General features: G+C 43.1%; 1 protein-coding gene across 3 annotated transcripts in view; it reads left to right on the top strand.

Moving 5' to 3' along the window:
• Positions 1–24375, top strand: part of Arhgap42 (Rho GTPase activating protein 42) — a 219443-nt gene that overhangs the window by 134960 nt on the left and 60108 nt on the right. The window lies entirely within an intron of this gene.

Below are 24375 nucleotides of genomic sequence, written 5' to 3'. Positions count from 1 at the left end.
ACATTAGACCCATGTGTGCAGACACAAAAAAAAAATAAAATAAACAAGAGCTCATGGACTGACATTTGTCACAGTGTTTAATGAAATAAAACTAGAATATTAGGCACTTTTAAGTTAGGACCCCTTCATCCTTTGCTTAGCAGAGATTTTGTGAGATTCTTATAAAATTTTAGTTTCCTTATTCCAAAGTCCCGAGACCTTTTGGCAGATAGATGTGATCATGTCCAGGCTATCATCCTTTTCCAGTTTCGAGTTGGAAATTTGATTAGCATGCTGTCATCTATCCTAGACATTGAAACGTTCTGTTAGTAACGAGCTATTTTGTGCCAGGCAAGTTCCTCAGCCCCAAGGATACATAGGCATCCCGTGTTGCTGTCCTGGATGTGCTCACTCTGACAACAACAACAACATCAGAAACAAAGAGTTATGGTGGAGCAGACTGTTTGCTAAACACGGAGGGAAGAACGAATCCCTTCTGCATGACCAGTGGAGGCTAGCAAAGGCCTGTGGGATGTTAGCATCTAGCAGGTGCAGGCGTCAGACTGGCAGAGTTCTGGGTGAGATCACACATGCTGGCATTTAGGAGGGAGCCATGGAAAGAACAGAATTTTCAAGGCAACCCTTAGTTTCAGTGAGTTTGGAGCCAACCTGGGCTATAGGAGCCTCGGTCTCAAAAACTACAGCAGAAACAAACGAAAATGCTGGAAGAAAATTTCCAGTCAGTGCAAAGGGGAACTAGTGTCTGAGGTAAAACAGAGGACTGAGAATTGAGGGACTGTCGTGGCACAGAGCTTTTGTGGTGTGTCTGAGCAGCTTCCTGCACTACCGGCTTAATTAGAGCTTTTGTTCTTGTTTGTAAGTTTTTAAAATATGAACCACATTAAGAAATATGGTTTGCATCTCAATTTAGCAAGTATGTATGCTAACTGCATACTGCTGTTACTCCTTGGGATGGGCTTCTCTGTTGAACTGTTAGAAACTAAACGTTAGTGTCATGAAATCCATGGAGTGACTAAACACTCAGCCAGAGCTCTGTGTGTGTGTGTGTGTGTGTGTGTGTGTGTGTGTGTGTGTGTGTGTGTGTGTGAGAGAGAGAGAGAGAGAGAGAGAGAGAGAGAGAGAGAGAGAGAGAGAGAGAGAGAGAGAGAGAGAGAAGTAAATCAGCGAATGAGTGTGCGCGCAGGTGGAAGCCCCCTCGGGCTTGTTTCAGGTCATGGTCATCCTTACACCATCACTGCCCAGCTTCCAAGGAACCCCAGACCTCTGGGCTCCTCGGTCTGCCCTGCAGTTGATCTTGGCCTCAGGTCCCCTTAGCTTTCCCATCTCTGTGTTGCCCAGGCAGCCTCTCTCGTCACTGTACTGCTGTGTGTGTCTGCAGAGGTCTCTACCATGCCATCGTTCCCTTTACGGTAACGAGTGCCTGAGCTCAGCCTCTTCCTGTGATGCACTTTGCTTTGTGCTTTTAGAGTTCATTTGTAGTCACTTTGCTCCTTTGCATTTGGTCCTGCAACAGGGCTGCACCTATAACAAAGGCAGGTGACAGAGGAAGGTGCCCACTTCAATGTGTCCAGGAAGATGAGTTGGGGCAGGGTGGATAAGAAGAAAGGGGGAAAGTGTCTGCAGTCCCTTCAAAGACACACCTCCAGTGACCCAAGTTCTTTTCACAAAACACACTTCCTAAAGGTTCGCCTTCTCCCAGGAGTATGGTAACAAATGTATAGGGGTCTCTGAGAGACCTTCAGGACTGAAACTGTAGCTGCCTTTCTAAAAATAGTATTGTACTGTCTCTTGCTCCTTGTATCTGTTCAGCAAATTCGCAAAGGGAGTTTGACATATAGAGCATTTCTCTGTGTCCTCTGGGGTATGGTTATGGCTCTTCCTTTTCAGCCAGAGCAAATGCCTCTGTGATAGACCTGAGATGGCTGTTCTCTCTTCTGCTCAGGGCAGCTTTCCCCCCTTGTAGAACTAAGGGTACAGTTGTTTCCTGTGATTCTTCCAAATATGAATTTCATACTTTAAGGAAGAGGTTGATTGCTTATGTATGTATGACACATGAGCTGTTATTAGCACATTTCTCAATTTTGATATAATTTAAAGAATAAAATTTTGTATCAGGTACAAATTACATGAAAGTCAAATTTAGTACCCAGCAATGAAACCTTTGTTGGAATCCAGGATCATTCATTTGTCTAATTTTTTTTCTAACTTTTCCCATTCCATCAGCCAAGTTGAGTAGCTACATAAGACAGCATGTGGCCCACAAAGAACGGAATATTTACTCTCTGGCCCCTTACTGGGAAAAAAAGACCACATCCTAAAGTAAACTTCAGTTTTCATTCAGTAATACATCCAGACTTAATACTCTTGGTGTTTGGCATCTACATTTTTCTGTTCTGTGTTGCTATAACAAAATACCCGAGGCTGTCTTATAAAAATAAAGAAGCTTATTGGGTTCATGATTCTGGTGTCTGAAAGTTCCAAATGAGACTGTGCTGGTAGCCTCATTATGCCTACCTGGTTGTATCACAGCAAGACAGATTGATGGATGGGGAACCAGACATGCACAGGAGGGATACCTGTGTAGAAAGGGCGCTAGAGAAAGGCAGGTGAGGTGCCTGTGCCACATTGGATGAGCTGCAACCACCAAAGTGCAAAGTCCTGCTCTCCTAACAGAAGGAACAGATCGCCATCCTTCCTGCACCTTTGAGAGACAATCTTGTATAGCCCAGGCTGGCCTCAAGCTCACTATGTCACCAAGGATGACCTTGAGCTCCCTCTACCTCTGGAGTGCTAATGTCTGCCACCATGCCCAGTTTGTGCCTTTCTGGAGACTGAACCCAGGACATCCTTGGTCAGGCACTCTACCCATTAAGCTACATTCTCAGCCCCATTAATTCCTTTAAAGACCTAATCACGTCCCACCCTTTTAAATGTTCTACCCTCTCTCAACTCCACCAGACTGGAACTCAGCTTTCCACACACGCACCTTTGAACAATATGCACTGTACTTAAACCACAACAGTTTTATGCCTAGGAACCACAGCATTTCTAGAAAGATAAACTTGGGTGTGACTTTGCACATTGGTGGTTACAACTTGTATTTGTAACACAAACACCAAATTTTCTTATTTCTGTTATATTTATTTTCATGAAACTCTTTCCTCTGAAACAAACTTCAGTTTTGCTGTTCATGGGTATGGTTTGGTACCAGCAATTTATAAGAGAACGATGAACTGTTTGTCTTGAAACAGTCAAGTGAAAACCACTTACTTGGGCACATTCAGGTTTCAGATCTCAACCAGAATTGCCAAATATATTGGACAACTCTCTCTCTCCAATACCATGAATTTTAGCTAAGGAAATGATAGTTCTTGCCATAGATTTAATAGATGATATGTAGGTTTAAATTGTGTGCACCACTTTTCTATACAGAAACAGTTAAAAATGGGAAATTGTTTCTTTGAAATTAAGGAAATGAATGGGTTCATTTGTTAGTCAGAGAATTTGAAATTTGTAGACATGGGTGCATAGTCTTATACACGGTAAATGAGCAACAATTTGTAGCTGGTAAATACATTGGCAGACAGCTAGTAAGGTCTCCCATTCGTACTCACAGGAGCAAACAGCTCTTGCTGAATTTGTTAATGGGTTTAGTTTAACATGGCTCTTTACTGATATACAGTTGGAGTGTATTCTGCCTCTTATACTTCTATACATAGCCAGGAGTGATCCAAAGACAAGCCAAGTGCTCTCCTGAGACCTGCCTCCCACGGCTGCATGGGAGCTTACTGATTTACTGACTCTGTAGGAGCCTTGAGTGTGACCTCTGAGGACCAGAGAAACCCAGTGAGAAGTAGAGTGAGCTCACTGTAGAAAGATTCCAGGCATTGGGAAACCTTGCCTTATTTGGTAAATATGGCTAACTGGTTCCCCTGGTGATGCTGGCAAGCTCATTGTGGAAATGCATTGGTCTTTAAGCCAATCCTTTGTACTGTTTTTTAATCCTTTAGAAGTAGAATGTTAAGCAATATTTATTCAATTTTTCTTGGTATATGATGGATGGGATAAAATCAGAATGATAACTAAAATGCAAATTTATTGACACTTTAGCATTTTCCTGACTGTCTTTTCTAGTGTCTGAGGTCATCTGACCTCTGGGGAGCTTGGGATGTAATTGATATCTTTAAAAACGGGCCTGGTGTGGGACAGCAACTGCATGTGGCCCCTGAGCCCTTGTGCCTCTTAGTTTAGATCTCTTTTCGCTGGGAGTTTGGGAGGGAACCTGCTATTCAATTTCCTTTAATTACCCAGTCAGGTTTCATGGGAGATGGAAATGGTTTCACTTTAAAAATTTTCATCTCAGGTGGGCAGCAGTGGCCCACACCTTTAATCCTAGAACTCGGGAGGCAGAGCCACGTGGATCTCTGTGAGTTCGAGGCCAGCCTTTTCTACAGAGCAAGATCCAGGACAGGCACCAAAGCTACACAGAGAAACCCTGTCTTGAAAAACAAAAACAAAAACAAAAAAAATTATTTTTTCATCTCTTATTGCCTGTGTCCTAGGTCTGAATTTTGAGACATTTGATTGTTTAAGAGGAGAAAAAACAGGTTGTAAATAAATAATTAATGGATTGCATGTGGGCTCTGCCAGGTGTGGACTGGGTGACTGAAATGTAAGGTGATCATAGCCCTTCTTGAGGTTATAGGAATCAACCTGTACAAAGACTCCTGGTGACATACTAACATTAATCTTCAGTTAATGTCTAAAATAAAACTTGAATTCAAATAGCCAGACTGTGTTTTAGCCTAGGATCTGGGGGGTCTTTGTTATGACTGGACACTTGTCTCTGTCCATACATCATACACTACCTCTAACCTGGGTCACAATTCGTCTTTTTATCTGTCCGACTTCGCTGCTCCACTCCACTTACTGATTCAGAGACGTCCAGTACTTGGCACAGAGCAGTAAGGTGTACATGTTGGTGTTGGTATGACTCTTGTCTGTTTGCTCATTAATACTAAAATTCTGAGGATCAATAGCCTTGAATGCTTAATTTTGGGGGCTGCATTAATATTAAATATCTTTTTCTTTTTCTTTTTCTTTTTTTTTTGTACAAGTTGGTGATTGAAAACAGGCCTTGAGCATGTCTACCACTTAGCTGCATTCCCAGCTGGGAACCTGTAGAGAAGTAAATAATACTTAGGAATGTTAGAAAAAGTGACAGTTTTAGTATCTGAGGTTACAGGAAGTAACGGTATTCTCTGTGGCCCTTTGTGGGAGGGCTTGAACAGCCACAGAGGTGGGCGTGGTTGTCAGAATGCAGTATAATTTTAGAGGACAGTATCTAGGATGGTTCATTGTGTCCAGACCACACTGAACCATTTAATGTTTGTTATTTAACAGTTTGTACCTAGAGCTCCTCCTTAAAATTCAACTTATAATGAACGCCTAAGGGAGGAATCTCTTTTCTTTTCCTCATTACCAAAAAACTGACAAGAAGCCACGCGAAGGAGAAAGGGCTAGCCTTGGCTCACGGTTTGAGGGGACAGTCTGCAGTAGGGAGGTGTGATGGTAGATTGGCTGGTTGTTGGCTGTGACAGTGGGACCGCGAGACTGCTTGCCAGGTTCTCTAGGAAGGAGGGAGGAGGGCAGTGTTGGTGCCTCCCTCCCTGCCAGCCCATGAGATGCTGCTACCCACGTACAGGACAGGTCTTCCTTGCCTCCAATCCTCTGTAAATGTCCTTTCAGATACATGCAAAAGTGATTTACAAATGCCCTTGGCGTTTCTTAACCCATTCAAGCTGTCAATCAAAACTAATCATCACAGGCACAATTAGAATGAGACTTCAGAGAGTGTGCACCCTGGAGCCATCCACCTTGCTTTCTTGGAGAAAGTGGTCTGGGCTTGGTGATTAGTCCATAGTGGTCACAGAACCCCGGGGGTCCTCCTGTCTTGGCTGCCACAGCTCGGAGATCACATGCATGCACTATCACTCCTGGCTTTTTTTTTTTTTAATTTTATTTATTTATTTATTATGTATGCAGCCACTCCTGGCTTTTTAAGGTGGACCCTTATGCTTTCAAGGCAAGTAATGATCGAACCACTTGCCAAGCCTGATTGTTTTTTGCCTTTGTTTTAACATAAGCCATATTGGCCCTTTCACGCAAAATACCTAAAAACTGAATCCACCTTTCCCAACACCCTTTTTCTTTTAATCTGTCACATTTATTTTCTGAGGGCCTGCCATAGTAGCTAGGAATTCATCTTCATAAACAGGCCTATAAAACTAATAAATTGAAAAGATGTTGAAAAGATCCGTTTAATGTTCGCTAGCAAGTTGGTACAAACATGTTTGGTGAGAGCCAGAGTTAAATCTCTTGATGATGAAGTCACAGAATAAAGATGTCACTGGTGAGGCAGAGCAGGGCTCGAGCACTTTGCTCAGAGTTTATTTCAGGTCGCCTCCCTCTGCACACTTCCCTATCAATTTGTACATTCCAGTGTGACTTTTCTATAGTGAAATTTATGGCTCCTATTTCAAAATATTTCCAAGTTCTCTGTGGTCAATCTCCCCCCAAAAACAAAGAATGAGTCAGAGCAACTTTTGGATTCAGGAGAAATGTGGAGTATTTTGGTTTGATTTTTGGGGGTGGGATCTTACAAAAGTCTGAATTCTGCCTCAATCCCCACTGCAGACAGAATACAAAAAGCAATGAGTCATTCGAATCCCGAGAGAAGCTGGATGTGGCAGCAGAAGCCAGCTTTCTCGGGATGCGGGAGGAAGAGACGGGGGGATCAAGACTTTGACGCTAGCCTGGTTGTAAATCAAGTTCTTGTCTCAAACTAACAAGTGAAAATGGGGCAGAAGAGACAGCGCCTGGGTGCTCGTGGGACACTGAAAGGAGGATTCTTTACTATGATATTTTTATTAAAGTTCTTCAGGATTTCATGCATGCTTATGATGTGTTTTGATCATGTTCACCTTGTCCCTCTAAGTCCGGATAGAGCTTTCTCTCACCCCCTATTCCTCCCAACTTTGTTTGTATTTGCTTTTTCAAAATTAATTATTTTTATAATCTAAGTTGCGCTAACCATGTGTTCCCGGGTGTAAGGTCTACTACAGCTTGATATCCAGAAGCCACAGCCTTAAAGAAAACTGCCTTTCCACCCCCAGAAGTCATCACATGTCAGGCTTCTCAACTAGCGGTGGGCTCATGGGCCTCCCACCTCCTGGAAAATTGATTGGCTTGATTTTGTGCGGGTTTCGTGCAGGCAACCACAGCTGCCGTGGTCCTGTCTGGTCCAGAAGACACTGATTGGCTCCTGTCCTTCCTGACTTCTGGCTCTTCCATATCCTCTCCTGAGATGGTCCATGAATATTGGGGCCAGGGTTGTAATACAGATTTCCCATTTGTGGCTTAGGACTCCATAGACATGTATTCTCTGTACTTTGGCCAGTTGGAAAATGCTTTAGTATTTTGGGTTAATGACTTTGCCAACTCAAGCCAGCCCATTCTCCCTGCTTGCTGGTTATTGACCATAAGCCTGAAACACGAGTGTCTTCACTCAGAACGCTTGAGGTTGTTCCTTGACAGTCTGTACACTGTCACCTGTTCTAAGGCTGCTTTGGCAGCATCCGAAGATGGTCTGGTTTGGCCACAGGTAGGCGAGGCAGTGTTTATTAAATTCTAGGATTTTATAATGCAGATTTTCTTAGACTCCAAGGCTTCTGCGCCTTTGTTTCTCCCTAGGACACAAGCTTGAGGGCAGGACACAGCTTAGCATCACTCTCCCTTGATGTCTTAGAACTGGGCAAAGTCCAACTTTGAATCATTTGGTGGATATTACAAAGTAGTTCAGATGTGTGGGGAGCAAAGTGTGCTAGTTAGGGCTTCATTCTGTGGAACCTTATGGAATTTTTCATATTGACCACTTTCTTAGGTCGTTTATAAAGATTCATCACCCTGCTTTTAAAAGTGTGCAAAGAGAAGCTGGAGAGATAGTTCGGGCAAGATGGGCTGGTCCGATGGCTTGGTGGTGAAGTCACTAGCCATCACTGGCAGCCTGAATTCAATTCCTGGGAACTACTGATTGCTGAAAAGTGTGGTGTATTCAAATTCCAGTTATCATGTAGTCAGTTTAAGTCAGTTTCATTGTGTGGGCTGGGATATCTGAAGCTGTTTTCTTTTCCTTCATTTTAGAGAGCCTTTCATTTAATTTACAGCAAGTTGATGCATTTGTTTGCAACTACATAAACTTGAAGTTGGTTTCTAAACTTAAAAAAAATAACATTAACTTTCCTGAAAATTTGTTTAACATGGTTTGTTGCTGATTAGCATATATAATTGCTTTGGTTAATTAAAAAAACAAAGGATTGTTGAAAATTAAAATTGCCAAGTTAAGTTCAGATTGAGTCTGTAGTTTCATTGCAACTACAAAGGTTAATACAGTTCTTTAAATTAGTCTGGCCTGACTAGAACCAAAGCGAACTTAGAAATGTACACGGAGTTCAAGCTACAAAATGCAAGAAGAACTAAACACATGCTTTGGGGAAAAGTCAGTGTGGCACCCTTATCCCATTGCATTGTGCCCCGCTGTTCCCATCATGACGAGTTAGAGGCAACAGGACAAGTTGAATTTCTGTGCACCTCCAGCAAGTGCATGTGCCGTAAATATTTAGACATTTAAAGTGCTAAGATCAACATCTTTTAAGACTTGTAATTGTGTAACACTGCATAAGTCAATATAGAAGAATTTTTTTTTTAAAGATTTTGTTTGTTAAATTACGTGTTTGTATGTTTCTGGGGATGTGCACATGAGTCCAGTGCTGCCAGAGGCCAGAAGAGGGTACAGGGTCTCTGGAATAACAGGTTTCTGTGAGCTGGGAAGTAAATTGTGACACTCAGCATGAGCAGAGAGTGCTTTTAACCTCTGAGCTCTCTCTCCAGCCCAGTTACTGAAAGATTTTCATGAAACCAAGTGACGTTTGTGATGTGACAGGTCTTGGAAAATAGAAATGTTTAAGTCACTATTTTTTTTTTCACTATTTTTTTTGATCTTCATTTCTTTCAAAGGAAGCATTTGTTAGATTTGTTTGAATAAAAAAAACAAAAAGCCAGACATCATATGAGGAAGAGATTTTCTTGAAAATCTGTGAGAAAAAGTTCCCCGAGGAGGCTGATGAATCCTGTGTGGGAAATCTGCAGTCATGCCTTTCTTTACAGGGCTGGTCTAGGCGACTTCCTCACATCTGCCTCAAACTGTGAGCTTCTGTGATTGCTTAATTTTGTAAATGTTTAGTTATTGTGAAATCTCTCCTTTTTGTTATCTCTTGGTTTGGAAATTATTATTTTCACACTCACATCTATACCATTTTCCTTGAGTCAAGAAAGCCTGTGTTTGAGGACTGCACGTTATTGTATATGAAAGATAGTATCCAATGGAAGGATTTACCAGCATACTTTTTACTAGTTTTCCTCCTTGAGGATTGGTTAGCAAGACTACAAATATTTGTAAGAAGGCATCTATCAGTTTTTTGGGGAAAAAAAATCAAATATAGGCTGATGCTGGGTTAGGTTTAGACTTGTTTATTGTTCTTGATTTAAACATTTGTACTTTGTGGATCATTTAAAAGAAAAATACTTGCTGTAAATTACAAAATCCAAACAGGAGCATCATTCATTAGCAGGCAGCCCTCTATCTGCCCAATTCCACACGCCTCTTAAACCTTCTTTACTGAATTACCTGTGTCTGCTTCTAGTTGCTATTGCAAAAGCATCTTTTCTGACTGCTTGTCTTATCTATTGACAGCTTTGTAGAAAGCTTTGCGTTTTTTTGTATTTTGTGTGTTTAGTTGTTTTTGAGAAGGCCTATAGCCCAGGCTGGCCTCTAACTTCCTGTGTAGCCAGGGATGACCTTGAAATTTTGATTGTCCCGCTTCCACCTTCTGGGTGGGGGCTTACAAGTGTGTGCCACCATGGCTGGCCCATGTGGTATTAGGGATCCAGCTCAAAGGCTCCCATCATGCTCAAGTCTTTCTGCTGCTCTGGGTTCATCAGCCTCACTATATCACCACACTGCTGAGTGCTGGAGGTGCCTGCACTCACTTTGGGTTCCTGTGACTCTCTTTGTTCCTCATGCTCACTGACACTCTTCCCCACGACATCTGCATCAATATTTGTAGATCTTTCTTACATCTTTCATCTAAAATTAATTGACCCTTTTTTCCCTTTAATTCCCAGTTACTGTTTTTTCAAAGGGAGAGATTCAACCTTTTCTCTGGGTCTTTCTTAGCTCAAGGCCCCCTGAAGTATTTACACAATAGTCTTAATTTTACCACTTGACCCATTCACCTAGTGGGCTGCTTGTAACTGTGAAGTGTGGAGACAGAGCCATGCACTACACACTGCTTAGGAAAGGGATAGTGGACTGAAATGGAAGGAGGCTGTGGAGGGGTGGGAGAGACAAGCATCTGTTCATGTACACATAGATGCTCTCTTTCCTTCTAGCTCTAAAATTCTTCCATTCATTGCTCATATTTTAAATACACGTGGAAAGAAGTAAATTACTATGTTTTATGGCACTTAAAATGGTATTGGTTTTCAAAAGAAACCAATTTCTCATACTTTTCACAAAAATGGCTTAAATGATTTATTCCAGATAACTTAACTTAGCTTTTAGACTCATAAAAGCAAGTGATTCTAATATTCTTCACGGAGGATAATATTCTTTATAGAAGAAGAGGGATTTGATATGGTTCCTACAGAATGTGTTTCTGAGAAAGGGTGCCTTCTACGTGATGGGAGAGGGTGCTGGGACATTGAGGTGCCTCCTGGGGCTCGAAAAATGAATTAGCAATTAAGAGTGCATACTGCTCTTGCTGAGGATCCAAGCTCTATCTATTCCCAGTACCTACTTTGGTTGCTCCATGTGTAGGGATCTGATGTCCCCTGCTGGCCTCCACAGGGACTGCAATCGTGTGCACATACTCCCACCCCCACAATGCATAATTGAAGGCAATAAAAATAAATATTAAACAAATTTATGGTGGAAGTAGTGTGGCTTCACCATTGCCTATAAGAGCATAGTGACTCAGATAGTGCTTTGATGTGTATTTCCTCATTTGTTTCCTAGAAGACTTTAGCATCCCCGCTGCAGAAGCTGCTTGCTCTGTTGCAGTGTTTTGATGTTTGTAGCATCTGCTCGGCATCTGATCTTTATGCACTATTTTCTCTACTTCAAGATCTTGGAGACAAGATTGGTGTCTTTATCTTATGTGAGCATGTGTTTAGCAAATACTTAATGAGCCACTGAAGTGGCTTAATGTGTTGAACAAGACAGTTGTTGCTATTCCTGCTATTACAAAGGAGAGAAATGAAGTTGATGGACACGTTTCCCATCTTGGGCCACATAGTAATTCTACCATTATATGTAATGGTCATCACTCCTGGTTTTCTGACTAGTGCTGTTTTTGTTGTTGTTTGTGTGTTTTTTCTGCACTGGAGATTAAACACATGTGGGCACATGTTCTACCACTGGACCTACCCCCAGCTCCTTTTCTTTCAAGGTGCAGGTGTTCAGAGAGAGCAGAGAAACCTCTGTGGGAGAGGGAAGACAGAGGGGCTTTCCAGCTTGTCTTTTGTCTCCTTGTTCTCCAGGAGCTCAGGTGACTTTTGGTGACCTGATTCTTAATTCCTTTTGTCCATCTTTCCAAGACCAAACTGCTCCTTAAGGTTAGAAGCCATGGTCTCACACAGGGCTGTGCACGGCAGCTGTACTAACTTCGTATAGGGCATGCAGTCTCGTCTCCACACAGATAAGAACCTGCCAATGCTCTTTTTTTTTTTTTTTCTGACTGGAAACCTTCGCCTTCCTATTGTGCCACCTCATACCCCAGTGTGAACATCACCAGTTCAAAGATTTCCTGAGTTGGTTCCTTCTTCCCGATTTTATTGCTTTAATTCAGTCCATTAGTCCCTTGCCTGCACCTTCTTCCTCAAATCATTTCTTCGTCTTACTGCCAGAGGAATCACACTTAAAATAGATGTGCTCTAAGCATTCTTTAACCCAGCCCCTCCCAGTAAAAGTTTCTAGTGGTGTAAACATGGTGTGCAGGGTGTAGGAGAAAGAGACTCTGGGACACATAGGAAGATCATAATTTGCCAGCCCAGCTATGTTTGGTGATGCCCTTTGCAATGACCCTGATTTACAGTTGGCCTACACTGCCTGGTTGGTATCTTTCCGTGTTTATATGTTGTGTGTTAGATGGTAACTAGGCTCCTCCCCCTACACTAGTGAGGGCTTCAGTGCAGGGAATGTGTCTTGTTCTTGCTTGCATCCTGAGGTTCTCAGTTCTCGTACTCATGAACTAAGTAAATCAAACACTTGGTTTTGTTTTGCTTCTGAGGGTGGGGAGTAGCTCTGAGCTGTCATTTCATGAGAAGACCCACAAGTCGCCATCATCTGTCTGAAAGGTAAGCTTCGTACTCCATGCACTCCATTCTGCATCATCATCCAGAAATGGGAAGGGGGGCGATGTCTAAAAAGAAGTCTATTACCATGAAAACCAACATTCTGGGGGTGACTCTTGTTGTAAATGACCTCTGTGAAATTCTGTGTTCCAATCAATCAATTGTGTTGTACTGACTCATTCTGAGAAGGGACATTGCACTCTTATCTCCAAAGCATCTGGTAAAATTTGGTGTTTTAGGGCTTTTATTTACAGAGTATTATCAAAAAGAAGCCATCCTTGCAAATACAACTGGAACTGATTATACACAAATGTCTGCTTAGAATTAAATGAAAAAGAATGTAGCTTTCATGATGAAAATCCCATAGATGGTTCTAGACAAGCCTTAAAGGAAAATGTCAGGTCCCTCATCGGTAACAGTGGTTCCTAATACATTAGCTGTTAAGTGCTCTCTGCTCTTTAAGATAAACTGGGCTCAGTGGACAGCAAGGCTAACAGCTCCCAGGAAGAAGATCCCTGTTGCTTCTGCTAATTAGCTCCTGGTGGAGTAATCTGGTGTGCTAAAGTAGTTTAACAACCCTTCCTGATGACTAGCAGAACTATCTCGCCTTTGGTCATTTCCTTCTGCTTGCCTCTGTGGGGTGGAGAACATGTGGTCACCATGTGACACGTCAGTTTTGTGTGCAGCTCAACGAATTTGTAAGTTGTTTCCTCTACCCTGGCTTTCGCCGCAGGGCCCGTCATATATTCTTCAGAAAGCCGGGGTTATGTGTGTAATAAGATTTCCATCAGGAGCTGAAGGAGTGGTGTATGAGGAATGGGAGTCCTTAACAGTGCTATGCTTTAGAGATATATTTAGGAGTGTGCGCATGTGTGTGTGAGATACGTGCCCGTGTGTGGTGTGTATGCCTGTGTATGTGTTTTGTTGAGTTGTGTTTTAAATTTCTCCCTCATTTTATGTAAATGGATTTCATTAGGATGTTCCTAGTCTGGGGATGAAGTTAGACTTCATGATACAGAGAGAAGCATTCAGAACAGATAAATAAAGCCCTTTCTTACCCTTTACCTTAAAATGAATTTTCAGGTATGTGACATTTTTATTTGTGAGTTAATTGAAATAAAGTGATTTTATTAGAAAATAAAATGAACTTTCTAATTGTCAAGGATTGTTAATATTCAGAATGGATTAAATTGGGTGAAAATACCTATTAGAAAAGTGTTTTTAAACTGGAGAGGAGGGTTTGATATAGCATGTCATGCGTGTGGAGGCCAGACAACTGGGGAGAGTTTCTCCTTCTATCATGTGGGTCTTGGATCAAAGTCAGGCCATAAAATTTGGCTGCCAGCATCTCTACCCGTTAAGCCACATTGCAAAACCCTTTTTATGCAGCCACAGCAAATGACCACATGGCTCTCAGTGAGAATTAAGGTGAGAGCCAGGCGGCGGTGGTGGCGCACGCCTTTAATCACAACACTCAAGAGACAGAGCCAGGCGGATCTCTGTGAGTTCGAGGCCAGCCTGGGCTACAGAGCAAGATCCAGGACAGGCTCCAAAGCTACAGAGAAACCCTGTCTCAAAAAAACAAAAAAAACAAACAAACAAAAAAAAGAAGAGTTAAGTGAGGGAAAACCCTAGAAATGGTAAGAAATTGACAGAACATACAAGCCATCACCATATCCAGTGTGATGCATTGAAGGAGGATCCAGTAACATTTTAATATAAAAGTGGATTTTCTTTAATGAGATTCATTTCTATGGAAAGGAAAATCCTCTGACGATCAATTTAAATCTGTGAAAGCTGCCAAACCTAAAGGTTGATTGGTATTGACCAATGTGTGGGCAGTTGGAAGAAAAGAATAATAAAGCTAATAATTAATTTTGATTTTTTGTCCATAAAACTAAGCTTTTTAGAGTCACGTCTGCTAATTATAATTGCTAAACTTCCAGCTCAACAATCTCCCCATTATTGAAGTCAAGTGGCATGCACAACTGAAGGAAATGTGTTCTGCCTCCCTCCTTTTTTGCTTATTTTTACCACTTAGCTCTTTGAAGTCCCGAACCTGATCAGAGATCACCAAGCAAACCATTTGAAAAGATTTAATGAGAAACACCCAACCTCTTGGGGCCTGTCTGTGCAAAGAGCCATGTTTCACAAACCAGCAGCTACTTTCTACCTTTCTGGTAGTTTTTGCAAACACATGAAAGGAGTGGACATTCTTTGGGGATACTGGTGTTTCTTTCTTTGTATTTTATTTTATGTCTTGAGAGTGAGGACTCTGCTCTGGTGTTGTGTTCACCGTCAGCAGCTGAGGGGCCTCCTTTCCTGCTGTGAGCCTTGTGTTGTCCTTACCAGGTGTATGAAATTTCAGGATGGGCCTTTCTCCTTGGGATCGGTTACCAAAAGGAAGACAGGAGAACAGTCAAGGTATCCAGAGCTGTAATGCAGGAGCGAGTGATTCTCACAACTCACACGTCCTTCTTGTCAACTTCAGGAGGGGTGGGGTGTTGAGGGAAGAGAGAGGACGAGGAAGAAGAAGGAAGAGACTCTGCTGTGCTGCTTTCAGACAGGTCTTGTGTCTTCCAGGTTGGCCTTGACCTCATTGTATAGCTGAGGATGAGCCCCAACTTCTGATTCTCCAGCCTGCAGTCTGGAGTGCTTGGATTACGACTTCCGCCACCATGCCTGGCTTGTGTTGTGTTAGAGGTTGAACCCAAGGCTTCATGCATGCTGGGCTGGTGCTCTCCCAATTGAGCCATGCCTGCTCTACACCAGGGCTCGTTTGCCAGCCCACAGACTCAGTCATAACAACCTTCTAAAGGGTTTCCCATGTTTCTTTTTTAGCCATAATGTTTTAGTCTTTCATCTTTTTGATGAAAGCCTATCCATTTTTATATCAAAAGTCAGTGGAGAAATCTGGAGAGATGGCTCAGCAGTTAAGGATGCTCACAGCTCTATCAGAGTACGGGAATTTGAAACCCACCACCCACATCAGGCAAGTTATAAATGCCTGTAATTCCAGCTGCAAGGGATCTGACACTCCATCTAACCTCTGTGGTTACCTGTGCATGTGTATGAGTGCCCCCCCCCACACACTTAAATTAAAAAAAAAATAAGTCAGTAAGGGAAATAAGATCTGGGCAAGGTCATTGTACAGTCCAGGTTGGGGCCATGTCTTTTCCCTGTGGCTCTGAAGGTGGAAGGAGGTGCAAGCCTTTTACAGTGTTGCTCTCACAGCTACCAGTCAGATGAACACATCTTCTAGAGATGAGGAAGTGTGGTCTATGTTCTGTACCTGTGTATCCCACTATAATTCAGAAGTTCTGTTACTGTGAAAAGGGGGCTCATCAAAATGGGAGGGGGCGTTAATTATATGAGCTGGTACTGAGGAGTGGACAGTGCCCAGAAGTTCATTGCTCTCTCTCTCTCTCTCTCTCTCTCTCTCTCTCTCTCTCTCTCTCTCTCTCTCTCTCTCTCTCTCTCTCTCTCCCCTCTCTCCTTCTCCCCCTCTCTCTCCCTCCTTCTCTCTCTCTCCTTTCCTTTAAATATTGAAACTAAGCGGCTCCATCATTATTGTTAGTGTTGTGTTTTGGTGGAGATGGCACCACTCTGCTGAATATAATTGTTCATTTCCAGGGACCTTTAGGTCCCACTTTTTAGATTGGAAATCCTGATAATACAGCTTCCTATCTATAAATATTTTCTGATGGCCTGTGATAAGAAAGTATCTCCCAATTGGCATGGCTTAATTGGGAGAGCACCAGCCCAGCATGCATGAAGCCTTGGGTTCAACCTCTAACACAACACAAGTCAGCCAGGCTGACTCAAGAGAAGGTTGTAAACAAGCTTGCAGGTCACTTGAAGAGCATCCTTCACATTATCATGAAGTCATAAAGGTAACATCCAGCAAAGACCTTATGCGTTTGGGTGCAGGGGCCCAGTGTATCTCTTAGGTTTGCTTCTGAGGAGCCCTGGCCTCTGGATCTCTCCACTTGTCCCATCCATGTGTCCTCTTTCTAAGCCACAGCTTTTGGGTAAGAGGCCTAACATTCCCTGGCCCCTTTTGTCCTCTGGACTCCCGATGAACACCACACTGTCTCCCTGATTTCTCCCCAGCTTCAGGAGAGGGTGTTGTGACCTTCTGAACTGCAGTAGGCTTTCTGATACTTGAGACAAAATTTGATTAATGAGAAGGAACCAGATGCTGAGTTCCCTCCCTAGCTGCTCACCAAGGTGTCATGGCTTCTAAGGATGTGAATGGAGTCGTCTGAGCACCTGACTGCTGCTTCCTCCTACTGCAGCGGCTACCTTGGTCAGTAGCCCTTGTGTTGGCTATCCTTTCTGCTTTTTCATCCATTTCCCTCCCATTTTCTTCTCTAAGGATTGCAACACACACACACACACACACACACACACACACACACACACACACACACACACACACACACACAGCTTTAGCAGGAACTTTACCCCAGCCACTGTTTCTGGGAGATTTTACCAAAAACAGCATTAGAAGTAATGCAATATAAAAATGTAATTTCTACCTGTTGTTGCTTGTCCTTGGAGATTAAAGGAGAATACTTCCCCAGTTCCAATCACAGACAGTTCCTATCCCATCCCAAGCATTCTGTTTAACCTCTGTCAGATTATTTTATTGCCCCAGGTTTATCCATTTCAGTGGTCTGCAAACCAAGGGAAATTTTAATGCTTAGTGTGGAAAAAAGTTTCAGTGACTTTAATTAGGACATCGCAGAACTCAGTCGCCCAGAGTTATTTTCCAAATATCCTGTCTGGAATGCAGAGTTATGCAATTGTAGTTTTATTCATAACGTTGTGTCAGAGCCCATCTGCGTTGTCCTGACTCCAGGCCCGCACAGACCAGGCGGAGGTGGGAGATGGACACTCCTACCCGCTCTGCAGCACTCTGTGCCTGAAGCTGCAGCAGCGCCTTGCCCATGGCCATCCCTGCCACTCATCCCTTCCTCCCGCCCTCTCCTTTTGTTCCTCTTTTCTCCCCCCTCCTTATGCCCCGTTCTCATTCTTCCTCTGACCTGCCATCACCCCACATTCCTCCAGAGGAAAGAGAAGCTTCTGTGGTTTATTTGCTGCATTTTTCTGTGGGCTTTGGGACCACACAGGCTCAATGTTGATTACCCACAATGCTCCTGGTGACACCTGGCTTTGTTCCGATGACTCTCTAATAGTATCTGCTCATAAAATGAGAATTTGGTGTGCTTACCTTGTAGGGTAGGCAGATTGTTCTTTACCCACTCTAAGGAAGACTTGTTCCTTAGTTCTCCTTGTCTTGGTCACCTCAGAGTATAGGTACCACATGTAAAATGACATGGTAAAGGAGCCAAGATTAGATGCAGAGACAGTGCACTGGCTACATTGCTCACTGTGTAAGCTGGAGTTCTCTGAGTACTGGAGCTCAGATCCACACAAACCACACAAATGGCAGGTGGGCACAAGAACCACAGAGTAAGTGGGGATGCTCAGAGCAACCTGGCTAGCCAGACTGCACACACTGATCTGAAGTGAGAGACTCTGCTTCAAATAATAGACAGGGGGCAGTCAAGATAGACACTCAAAATCGGCCTCTGGCCTCCATGCACATCTGTGTATGCACACATGCATGAATATGTATACATGTGTATTCATATCACACAAAGATAAACATGGGGGAAAAGGCTCAAATTTGTGAGTTATAAAAGCCATACTCATGAGCAAGATGTCAGCATGTTCTTAAAAAAATCACTCAGAACTTATTTCTGAGACATGTCTGTCTGGAATGGATAAACGACCCTTTCCTCTAAAAGGGCTGTGCCTAAACAGTCCCAGGAGAAAGAGGCCAGAGTCCTGTGTCTCCATGTGTGCTTCCTGTCTGTTAGCATTCACATTTCTTAACACTCATTTTTCATTCCGTTTTCTGTGTGTGTGTGTGGGTGGGGGGGGTGCATGCTCGCCACAGAGTGTGTAGGTTATCAGAGAACAAGTGGTGAGGGTTAGGTCTTCCCTTCCACCATGTGGGTGCCAGGGACCAAACCTGGGTCGTCAGGCTTGGCAGCAAGCACTTTACCCACTGAGCAATCTTGCCAGTCAATATCCTCCAATTCTCGAATATTTAGTAGTATCTAATAGCTCTAATATGAGCAGCTTATGGATTCATGTTTTCCCTCTCTTAATAAGCTTGAGTTTCTCTTTAAATCCTTATTATACTTTGGATTTTCTATTCTGTGTGTCTAGACTTCACATCTGTACTATTTACGTCTATTCGCTTATTCTTCTATTCCATTTATTGGACACTCCTATATGTCCAAATATGAGATTGTTTTGTTCTGGTGAATATCATTTACTCATTGTGATATAATTGGGAAAAGGGCAATATGGGAAATGAGGATGGCACAACTACTCTGGAAGAAGTCTTTCAGGAATGTCTGTCGGCAGACTGAGATGACCGAGTTGGTGGGTAATGGATTGATGAGACTGGCAATCACTGAAAATCCACCCATTGGAAAGATATTGTTGTGCAAGCTACACTGAGGCTCTCAACCAATAGGGCTTCTGCATGGGAAGATGCCTTGGGCCCAGGAACCTTGTAAACGGTATGTTAGAAAGAAGAGGTTCTCTGTCCTTGTAAGCAGGATGCAAGCAGGAGACGCAGGACAGATGACCCAGGCCTGCAATGCTAGTACTCCAGAGGCTGAAGCAGGAGGATGAGGCATTCAAGTCCATTCTCAATAGCATAGCAAGATCAAGGCCAATGGGGTATAGTAGGTGCTGTCTCAACAACAAAAAAAATGGAGAGAGAAGTCCAACTGGAGGTGGTCGTGGGGCTTAATCACACCTGTGTGCCAGTGCTGTCATGCTAATTATTTAAGTCTAGGGGCTGGAGAGAGGGCTCAGTAGTTAAAAGCACCTCTTGATCTTGCAGAGGACCTGGGTTCAGTTCTCAACACCCACATGGAAGCTCAAAACTTTCTGTAACTCCAGTTCCAGGGGATTTGGCTCCTCTTTTGGTCTCCATGGTCACCAGACATGCATGTGGTGTGTAGACATGTATACAGGCAAGGTACCCACACACATAAAATGGAATTAAATAAACAGTAAATAAAAAACAATAAAATAAAACCAGCCCCCTTATTTTGCAGTAGAAATGTTCCCGTTGATATGCTTCCTATCGCCATCCTCAGAGCTCCTTGATGTCTCAAAGCATGGAGCTCCTGTGTATTAGACAGCGGCCACACTAAGGGGATGGGAAATCAGTTTCAGCAGAAATTTTATGGTAGCCTGAGTGGCAATTGCAACACTGACATAATCTGAAGAATTAATCCTAAATTTGTGTTCAATTTGTGAAAAAAATTTAAAAATATTTATTCACTTCCTTGATTTTTGAACTATTAAAGATTGCCAATACTGCTATTTAAATAGGTTTGTATAGTAGTCTTCTCTAGGAAATAATATAACTAGTACTATGGTTAGTTCTGGCAGGATTGTTGTTACCTAGGGAATATAGTGAGTTCTGGGCTAGCCTGGGAAACAGTATTAAACTCGGTCTCAAACTATCTTCTTACCCAACTCTACAAAATGAGAAAACATGATTGTCATTTTAAACGTTTGTATTTGAATTATCAAAATGTAGTAGGGTCTGTTTGTCTTAGTTACTTTTCTATTGCTGTGATAAGACACCAAGACCAAGGCAACTTATAGAAGAAAGAGTTTATTTGGGGCTTATGGTTTCAGAGAGTGAGTCTATGGCCATTGTGGTGGAAATCATGGCAGAAGGCACAGATGTGAGCTGACATCTTGATCTTTAAGTCAGAGGAAGAGAGAGAGAGAGAGAGACTGGGAATGTCATGAATATTGTGAAACCTCAAAGCCTGCCCCCAGTGACACACTTCCTTCAACCAAACCACACCTCCTTGTCTTTTCCAAACATTTTCATCAACTGGGGAGCAAATATTAACCATATGAGCCTATGAGGTCCGTTCTCATTCAAACCACCACACTGTTCTCCAAAGCATCCTCTTGTAGCCTGCATAAGGCTTTGAGTTAGCCTTGTTTTAGCAGTAGTGTGTTTTATTTTTTTTTATATACATGGTATGACTAAAATTTTGCAATTGTTTGATTTGTTATAATAGATAACCATTCTGATGGTGAAGTTGGCACTTGGAGTTTGAATTGCCATGATTCCCCCAGCACCCCAGGTCACTATGTAAAGAGAAGGTGTGGCCCAGACACAGTGACTCAGGAATCACAGATCTCTGCAGAGTCCATACTCTGTGACTTGAGAAAGCAGCAGGTTGCCAGCTGTGCTAATGGCCACCATTCTTAGCTGAGGTGGGGTCTCAGGACTAGATTGACACTTCGGACTATTTTATATAGAATTTATGTCCTTGACCTCTGTGTCAGTCTTTTTGTGGGTTTCCATAAACACATGTCTGTCCCAACCAAGATGCTAAACACAGTCCAGTTTTCATATGTCTGCAGTGTCTTATCCAGTAACCCCTTCTACCACTATTTCTCTGTCCATCAAGCCGTCATTTTCACTGGTTTCATTTTAAACGGTGACCAAATACAAAGTAGCTTTTAGGAAAGTGTCCTGATAATAAATTGGTAGGGTTTTGTTGTTCTTTTTGTTTTTGATCTTGCCATAACACTAAGAAGACAGTGATCATTTGATTATATACATATAAAGATTCATGGATCAGTTTTTCCTCCCTCTGCGGTACTGGTTTCCAAGAGAATTCTTCATTTGATATTCACAACTAGTCACACAACACACACGGGGTCATGCTGTTAAGACTTCAGGAAAGACCTGAGTGCATGAGTGGTGAATCACAGCTTGTAGGAGGCTGTGACCTGCAAGGAGAAGCACTGCTGGTTTTTGTTTTCTAGAGCTCGCTTCCCCCATTATGGCCTCCTTTATGTGGTCTGGTCTTTTATCTCAGCTTGTGGGCCAGGGTTTGAATAAGAATCCAAGAAGTGGTTCTAGGATTGATCTTTGTGCTGCCAGATGTGCTGATGTAATGGCATCAAATTAACATTTCCAAAAATGTCACCAATCACTAAGTAGAACAAAGACTCAAGTGTCCTCCCAGCAGCTGAGCTCTTTTCCTGAACCCCTTTCCTTCCCCTTCAGGGCCCAGTGAGACTGGGAGCCCCTTTGTCCAACAGGAGTCAGCCCGACGCACCGTCCTCCAGTGCAGCTGTTCACACACGGATGTTAGGCATCCTTGTAGCTGAGTTAAACAGTTACAGATCATTTCTAGAACAGCCTCCTGGGTCTTGTGTAACAGTTGATTGAATGGTTAGAAGACCTGTGCCCAACTGTGGTGCCTACCAGTACAAAAATAATAATGTTATTTGCTCATTAAATATCTACTGTCCCCTCATGCCAGTGTGAAAACAGAACTCTCCCTGATAGGGGATATGAAAAGAGTTTATTCTGGAGCCAGTCATGACTGACCATGGCTAAGGAACACTGATTGAGGTAATTACCAATTTCATTTTTCAACACAGTAATAGTCTAATGAGTTTTGTAGTCTAAGTTTTTGTAGTAGCAAACCAAAGCCATAAATAAGGCACTTTTAATGGTAGGAACACCAAGTAGGTGTTAAAATGAGGAAATCTATGTTATGGCCCAAGATATACCATCTGATGGGATTCTTAGCCTTTTGTCTTGGGGAGGCTGTGTGTCTGCTTATACATGCCAAAGTACTTACCTAATGCTCACAAAGGTATTAGTTCACAGACAGAGGAATGTGATGAATGGCTATTAGGTGGACTATGACCCAAGATTCCAACCTCTCTATGATGACTGATCATTGTAATCCATTAGTCAGCCTGCGGAAACATAGTAATAGGTGCTGTGTGTCCAGGAACTTTCACTCACACTCACTTGTTCCTCAGTTTTGAGGCAGATGGGCATGGACATGAGCAGCTTCTCCACCAGAAGGTTGAAATGGCCTCCGAAGCTTATAAAGGCTCTCACATAGCTTAAGACTGAGCTAGATGAACATAGGTTCAACTTGAAAATTCCGTGAATAAGAGAGAAGGGCTGAACACGAACAGGGAACTGAAATGGCAGTGGGTCGGAGGTGGGGAGAGAAGAGGGCCATATAAGGAGAATGGGATGGGCAGGTTAGCCGCAGGCATTAAATGGCAGATTAAACAGTAATATCTACCAAGAGCAGGGCGGGAGGGGGGGACACATCCAGCCAGGTGACCGCACAGGAGTGGGCGTGTGCGCTATGACCACAGCAGCCTCTTCCATCCATGCCCTTGGGCTTGTCTGGTCTTGGGAGGGATGCCTTTTCCATATCTTTTGCTGGGTAGCTGCTTCTTCCTTTTTCCATGGAAATACTGTAATCGTCCACTGTGTTTCTGATGGTAACATTGTAAGTTCTCCTGAGGTATAAATATCCTTAGAGATGACATTGTTTTGTTTTTTGGGAGACAGGTTTGTGGCTTATGGCTCAGGCTGACCTCGGCCTCTGGCTCCCAAGTGCTGGGATTACAGGCCTGTGCCTCCACACTTGGCTAGCCTTGCCCTCTTCCTCCTACCTCCATAGATGTAATAGTTCACTGTGCAGATATTAGTGTGTAACTCAGTGCTTCACAGTGATCTAAAGCTCAGCTCAGGTGGCCAAGCAGAGCTGTACTCCCTCCTCCCAGTCAGCTCAGTTACCTGCTCATTGCAAATCTTGTGCTTGGGGACAGGTCCAGACACATTCCCTGTCAACAGCGCCTCACTTCCCCTCTGACTTTATGCACGTGCTGAAGCAAGGCCTTGTGACATTCACCACAGAACTTCTGTTTCAGAGAGTCCAGACTCTGCAGGTGAAGGAAGCCAGAGAGAGGTGTGTAAAAAAAGTGTGAAACGCTTGCCTCTGCCTCATCTGGTCAAGGCTGCAGTCTGAGAAACATTGAAATGGCCAAGGCAGTTGACGCATGGAGCTGTTTCACACGAACTCACAAATGGAGCAGGCTTCCCTGGTGCACGGTGTCTGGTGACAATAAGCCCAGGTGTGCCCACTCAATTCAGTGTTTCCCTACATTTACACTTCTGGGGGAGGAAAGTTCTTCACTTTCTTCATGAAAGATCAGCCTGTTTACAGGTTCCACCACCACCAAGAAGAAAGGAAAAGAAAAAGAAATCCTTTTATGAAAAAGAGAATGACAGCTATCAGAGTTACATCTAGGGAAATATGATAGAGATATTGTTAATCTTTTACTTGCTTGACTTTGAATTTTAATTATTTGAAGCTACCAACATCAAAACATCTTTCTTCCCTATAAAAATAAGTTGTTTGGAACAACAGGACTCGGCTGCACGTGACACACTTGTCACCGCCCAGCCACGCCCTGTACTGCACGGGGGTGGGGGGGGTGGGGGGGTGGGGGGGGGCGTTCTTCTTTCTAGTCTGGTCGGAAGGTGAATTCATTCACTAACTTCCTGGCTCAGTGGCAGCCAGTCAGCTGCACTGTGAGCAGCAACAGGGGGTTGCGGCCAATTGTTCCAGGCCAGACTGGTCTTCATAGCAGGTTCCAGTGTGAAACATGACCAAGGATGAATGGATGAGTGGAAAGAATGAGAAAAGAAAAGAGAAAGAGAGGAAAGGGAAGGGGGAAAGGAGACATGGTGGAGGGGTAAGGAAGGGAGAAATGAAGAGTCAGATGTCTTCTCCTGGTTGGGAAATAAAATGATTTTTGTGAAGAGTTATGTGGGCTATCTTCTAAACTGGTTATGTGTTAACTGATCTGAGTTACCAAAAACGTCTTTAAAAAATTAGACATCTTCATCTCAGTCACATTGCAGGCATGCTAGATGATAGCGTCTTCCTGGGAGCTGATTACAGACTTTTGTGACTTTTCTGCTGTGGCCTACCTTAGTCTCTCCATGTA

The sequence above is a fragment of the Peromyscus maniculatus genome, chromosome 7 (genome assembly GCF_049852395.1).
Source record: "Peromyscus maniculatus bairdii isolate BWxNUB_F1_BW_parent chromosome 7, HU_Pman_BW_mat_3.1, whole genome shotgun sequence".
Taxonomy (NCBI): domain Eukaryota; kingdom Metazoa; phylum Chordata; class Mammalia; order Rodentia; family Cricetidae; genus Peromyscus; species Peromyscus maniculatus.
This window is presented reverse-complemented; position numbering and strand designations above follow the sequence as displayed.